Genomic DNA, 7,095 nt, shown 5'->3' with positions numbered 1-7,095 from the left:
TATTGATGGATGAATGGACAAACGGATGGATGGATGCCGTTGGTCAATGGTCTTCCTTTCTTATACATCAAGAATTAGCTTTAGGTGGAGGCTAGGAAGCAAACGGCCAATAGAGTAAGGATTAAATGTATAATTACATACAAAACTATAAACAACATGGACACTCTGGTACAAGCCGCGACCAATCCACATGTCCCTTGTCATGCCCATAAAACCATGTGGCAATATCCAGCTGCTCGATCGCAACTGGCTTCTTCATCTTCTTTCCCCCTGTCCTCCTCTCCGTCTTGACCTGGAAGGCGGTGATGCTCACTCCGCGAACATGGCCACGCCAGCAGCATCATCTTTGCGACATAGTCTAGGCACATTAGCTCAGCCTCACAACCCGCCAGCAACGTGAACTCCATGTAGACTGGGTCATGAAGGTAAAGAGATGGGTTGTCTTTCTTCCTGGCACAAGAAGTCGTTCTTCATGATCCCTTGCCCCAAAGAACATGGTGCCCGAACTCCGCCGGCCTCAAAGACTAGTCCAACTACCGAACCGCCATCACAAATTCGCCAGCTGCCTGGCTTTGATTTTGTCTTTTTGATAGACAGTTCGTCTTGCAAAGAGATTTTTTTGTTGTTGTTGTTCCACGGGGAAAATGGGAGGTGGTGATAATCAGCGGGTGGATATAGAGGATCGGATATGAGATACGTGGATGTCAGGATGTGGACAACGAAATTTGTGAACTGACCAGCATTTTAAGGGCCGGATTTGGCATGTCCGGCTGTAGATGCTCTTAGAGGCCCTGCGTCACTATTTTTTCCTTTTCCACTCTATCGTCCACAATTCTTCCTCGCCAGCGATGTGTTTCAACTACCATGGAAAACTCATGCACCTGAGCTCCCGACACATTACAAGAACTCACATGCATACTTCACGATGGTTCCTAAATAACTCTGCCATTTCCTCCGTGCTCCACTGAATTGTGGTCATCTATTGCCTCACTCGTGACATAGTCCTCACCGTCTTCTCCTCATTGCTCTGCCGAACTATGATCGCTTGGCCTGAGGTACTGGTGTCTGCTCACCTCCTCGGAGCTAGCACCCGATTTGCACGCACATGCTCGACGCGGAGTCCCTTGACATTTCTCGCCAACTAACACACACTCGCACGCACACACGCACCAGTGGTCTGCCCAGACCGCACCAGGCACACACGCACGACGGTCGCCACCGTGCTGGCCACAACTTCTTTCTAACATTGCATACAGATTTGCAGTTGTTGAAGTTCTTGAGGTCCCGTACGGATTTGCCATTGTTGTAGTTACTAATGTCACGTGAGGATTTGCCGTTGTTGATGTTCTTGAGGTAGTGGGTTGAGCCGTTATTTCTGATATTCTTGAGCCCTTGGGCGGAACTGGCATTGCTGATGTTCTTAATGCGGTGGTGGAACCCACCCTTGATGACGATCTTGTGGGGGAACGTAGCAGAAATTTAAAAATTTTCTACGAGTCACCAAGATCTATCTATGGAGAAATTAGCAACGAGAGAGAGGGGAGTGCATCTACATACCCTTGTAGATCGCTAAGCGGAAGCGTTCAATAGAACGGGGTTGAAGGAGTCGTACTCATCGTGATCCAAATCACCGGAGATCCTAGTGCCGAACGGACGGCACCTCCGCGTTCAACACATGTACAGTCCGGGGACGTCTCCTCCTTCTTGATCCAGCAAGGGGAGAGGAGAAGTTGAGGGAGAGCTCCGGCAGCACGACGGCGTGGTGGTGGAGCTTGCAGTTCTCCGGCAAGGCTTCGCCAAGCACTACTATGGAGGAGGTGTTGGGGAGGGAGAGGGCTGCGCCAGGGGCAAGGGTGAAGCTCCCATGCGCCTCCCCACTATATATAGGGGTGGAGGGGGCTGGTTTCTTGCCCTCCAATTCCATTGGGGCGTTGGCAAAGGTGGGAGGAAAGAAATCCCATCATTTCCTTCCTCACCGATTGTTATCCCCCCTTTTTAGGGATCTTGATCTTATCCCTTCGGGATATGATCTTATTCCTTCTAAGGGGGGATCTTGGTCCGCCTTGGACAAGGGTGTGGGGCCTTGCCCCCACTACCCACATTCATGTGGGTCCCCCCATGCTGGTGGGCCCCACTCCGGAACCTTCTAGAACCTTCCCGGTACAATACCGAAAAATCCCGAACATTTTCCGGTGGCTAAAATAGGACTTCCCATATATAAATCTTTACCTCCGGACCATTCCGGAACTCCTCGTGACGTCCGGGATCTCATCCGGGACTCCGAACAACATTCGGTAACTGCACACCAATTCCCATAACAACTCTAGCGTCACTGAACCTTAAGTGTGTAGACCCTACGGGATAGGGAATCATGCAGACATGACCGAGACAGCTCTCTGGCCAATAACCAACAGCGGGATCTGGATACCCATGTTGGCTCCCACATGTTCCACGATGATCTCATCGGATGAACCATGATGTCAAGGATTCAAGCAATCCCGTATACAATTCCCTTTGTCTAGCGGTATTGTACTTGCCCGAGATTCGATCGTCGGTATGCCGATACCTTGTTCAATCTCGTTACCGGCAAGTCTCTTTACTCGTTCCGTAACACATCATCCCGTGATCAACCCCTTGGTCACATTGTGCATATTATGATGATGTCCTACCGAGTGGGCCCAGAGATACCTTTCCGTCAACCGGAGTGACAAATCCCAGTCTCGATTCGTGCCAACCCAACAGACACTTTCGAAGATACCTGTAGTGCACCTTTATAGCCACCCAGTTACGTTGTGACGTTTGGTACACCCAAAGCATTCCTACGGTATCCGGGAGTTGCACAATCTCATGGTCTAAGGAAATGATACTTGACACTAGAAAAGCTTTAGCATACGAACTACACGATCTTTGTGCTAGGCTTAGGATTGGGTCTTGTCCATCACATCATTCTCCTAATGATGTGACCCCGTCATCAACGACATCCAATGTCCATGGTCAGGAGACAGTAACCATCTATTGATCAACGAGCTAGTCATCTAGAGGCTTACTAGGGACTTGGTGTTGTCTATGTACCCACACATGTATCTGAGTTTCCTATCAATACAATTATAGCATGGATAATAAACGATTATCATGAACAAGGAAATATAATAATAATAACTAATTTATTATTGCCTCTAGGGCATATTTCCAATAGTCTCCCACTTGCACTAGAGTCAATAATCTAGTTCACATCACCATGTGATTAACATTGACAGGTCACATCGCCATGTGACCAACATCCAAAGAGTTTACTAGTGTTACTAAACTAGTTCACATCACCATGTGATTAAGACTCAATGAGTTCTGGGGTTTGATCATGTTTTGCTTGTGAGAGAGGTTTTAGTCAACGAGTCTGCAACATTCAGATCCGTATGTATTTTGCAATTCTCTATGTCATATTGTAAATGCTGCTTCCACGCTCCACTTGGAGCTATTCCAAATGGATGCTCCACTATACGTATCCGGTTTGCTACTCAGAGTCATTCGGACAGGTGTTAAAGCTTGCATCGATGTAACCCTTTACGCCGAACTATTTATCACCTCCATAATCGAGAAACATGTCCTTTATTTACTCCAAGGATAATTTTGACCGCTGTCCAATGATCCATTCCTGGATCATTCTTGTACCCCTTGACTGACTCATGGCAAGGCACACTTCGGTGCGGTACACAGCATAGCATACTATAGAGCCTACGTCTGAAGCATAGGGGACGACCTTCGTCCTTTCTCTTCTGCCGTGGTCGAGCTTTAACTCTTAACTTCATACCTTACAACTCAGGCAAGAACTCCTTCTTTAACTGATCCATCTTGAACACCTTCAAGATCATGTCAAGGTATGTGCTCATTTGAAAGTACCATTTAGCGTTTTTGATCTATCCTCATAGATCTTGATGCTCAATGTTCAAGCAGCTTATTCCAGGTTTTCTATTGAAAAACACTTTTCAAATAACCCTATATGCTTTTCTGAAATTCTACATCATTTCTGATCAACAATATGTCAACAACATATACTCATCAGAAATTCTATAGTGCTCCCACTCACTTCTTTGGAAATACAAGTTTCTCATAAACTTTGTATAAACCCAAAATCTTTGATCATCTCATCAAAGCATACATTCCAACTCCGAGATGCTTACTCCAGTCCTTAGAAGGATTGCTGGAGCTTTGCATATTTGTTAGCGTTCTTCAGGTTTGACAAAATCTTCTGGTTGTATCACATACAACCTTTCCTCAAGGATATCGTCGAGGAAACAATCTTTTGACACCCTATCTGCAAGATTTCATAAATCATGCAGTAATTGCTAATATAATTCCAACAGACTCTTAGCATCGCTACGAGTGAGAAAGTCTCATCGGAGTAAACTCCTTGAACTTGTCGGAAAGCATCTTAACGACAAGTCGAGCTTTCTTAATGGCGATACTTACCATAATTGTCTGTCTTCCTTTTAAAATCCATCTGTACCCAACGGCCTTACGACCATCAAGTATTTCTTCCAAAGTCATGGATCCTCTCTCGGATTTTATGGCCTCGAGCCATTCGTCGGAATCCGGGCCCACCATCGCTTCTCCATAGCTCGTAGGTTCATTGTTGTCTAGCAACATGACCTCTAAGACAGGATTGCGTACCACTCTGAAGAAGTACGCGTCCTTGTCGACCTACGAGGTCCGGTAGTGACTTGATCCGAAGCATCATGATCACTATCATCAGCTTCCACTTCAATTGGTGTAGGTGCCACATGAACAACTTTCTGTGCCCTGCTACTCACTGGTTGAAGTGATGGTTCAATAAACTCATCAAGTCTCCACCATCCTCCCACTCAATTCTTTCGAGAGAAACTTTTCCTCGAGAAAGGACCCGTTTCTAGAAACAATTACTTTTGCTTCCGGATCTGAGATAGGAGGTATACCCAACTGTTTTGGGTGTCCTATGAAGATGCATTTTTATCCGCTTTGGGTTCGAGGTCATCAACCTGAAACTTTTTCACATAAGCGTCGCAGCCCCAAACTTTTAAGAAACGACAACTTAGATTTCTCCAAACCATAGTTCAAACGGTGTCGTCTCAACGGAATTACGTGGTGCTCTATTAAAGTGAGTGCGGTTGTCTCTAATGCCTAACCCATGAACGATAGTGGTAATTCGATAAGATACATCATGGTACGCACTATATCCAATAGGGTGCAAATATGATGTTCGGACACACCATCACATTATGGTGTTCTAGGCGGTATTAACTGTGAAACAATTTCCACAATGTTTTAATTGCGTGCCAAAGCTCGTAACTCAGATACTCATCTCTATGATCATATCATAGACATTTTATCCTCTTGTCACTCTGAAATTACTTGAACCATTCAATAATTCAGACTTGTGTTTCATCAAGTAAATATACTCAGTATATACTTAAATCATCCGTGAAGTAAGAACATAACGATATTCACTGCATGCCTCAGCACTCATTGGACTACACACATCAAAATGTATTACTTCCAACAAGTTGCTATCTTGTTCCATTTTACTGAAAACGAGGCTTTTCAGTCATCTTGCCCATGTGGTATGATTTGCATTTCTCAAGCGATTCAAAATCAAGTGAGTCCAAACGATCCATCTGCATGGAGTTTCTTCATGCGTATACACCAATGACATGGCTCGCATGTCTCAAACTTTTCAAAAATGAGTGAGTCCAAAGATCCATCAACATGGAGCTTCTTCATGCGTTTTATACCAATATGACTTACATGGCAGTGCCACAAGTAAGTGGTACTATCATTACTATCTTATATCTTTTGGCATGAAAATGTGTATCACTACGATCGAGATTCAATGAACCATTCTTTTAGGTGCAAGACCATTGAAGGTATTATTTAAATAAATAGAGTAACCATTATTCTCCTTACATGAATAACCGTATTGCGATAGACATAATCCAATCATGTGTATGCTCAACGCAAACACCAAATAACAATTATTTAGGTTTAACACCAATCTCGATGGTAGACGGAGCAGGCGATGCTTGATCACATCAACCTTGGAAACACTTCCAACACACATCGTCATCTCACCTTTAGCTACTCTCCGTTTATTCCGTAGCTCTTTTATTTCGAGTTACTAACACTTAGCAACCGAACCAGTATCTAATACCCTGGTGCTACTAGGAGTACTAGTAAAGTACACATTAACATAATGTATATCCAATATACTTCTATCGACCTCGCCAGCCTTCTCATCTACCAAGTATCTAGGGTAATTCTGCTCCAGTGGCTGTTCCCCTTATTACAGAAGCACTTAGTCTCGGGTTTGGGTTCAACCTTGGGTTTCTTCACTGGAGAAGCAACTGATTTGCCGTTTCAAGAAGTACCCCTTCTTGCCCTTGCCCTTCTTAAAACTAGTGGTTTCACTAACCATCAACAATTGATGCTCCTTCTTGATTTCTACATTCGCGGTGTCGAACATTGCGAATAGATCAAGGATCATTATATCTATCCTTGTTATGTTATAGTTCATCACGAAGCTCTAGTAGCTTGGTGGCAATGTCTTTGGAGAAACATCACTATCTCATCTGGAAGATCAACTCCCACTCGATTCAAGTGATTGTTGTACTCAGACAATCTGAGCACAAGCTCAAGATTGAGCTTTTCTCCCTTATTATGCAGGCTAAGAAAATCGTCGGAGGTCTTATACCTCTTGACGTGGGCACGAGCTTGAAATCCCAATTTCAGCCCTCAAAACATCTCATATGTTCTGCGACATTTCAAGAATGTCTTCGGTGCCTCAATTCTAAACCATTTAACATTACCGAACTATCATGTAGTCATCAAAGCGTGTATGTCAGATGTTCGCAACATCCATAGACCACGTTTGAGGTCCAGCACACCGAGCGGTGCATTAAGGACATAAGCCTTCTACTGTCCGCATAATTGCTACTGTCAACTTTCAACTATATTTTCTTTAGGAACATATCTAAAACAGTAGAACTAAAGCACAAGCTACGACATAATTTGCAAAAACCTTTTGACTATGTTCAGGATAAACAAGTTCATCTTATGAACTCCCAC

Source organism: Triticum aestivum, chromosome 7B (genome assembly GCF_018294505.1).
Source record: "Triticum aestivum cultivar Chinese Spring chromosome 7B, IWGSC CS RefSeq v2.1, whole genome shotgun sequence".
Lineage (NCBI taxonomy): Eukaryota > Viridiplantae > Streptophyta > Magnoliopsida > Poales > Poaceae > Triticum > Triticum aestivum.
The sequence above is the reverse complement of the archived record's forward strand: the minus strand, read 5'-3'. Positions refer to the sequence as shown.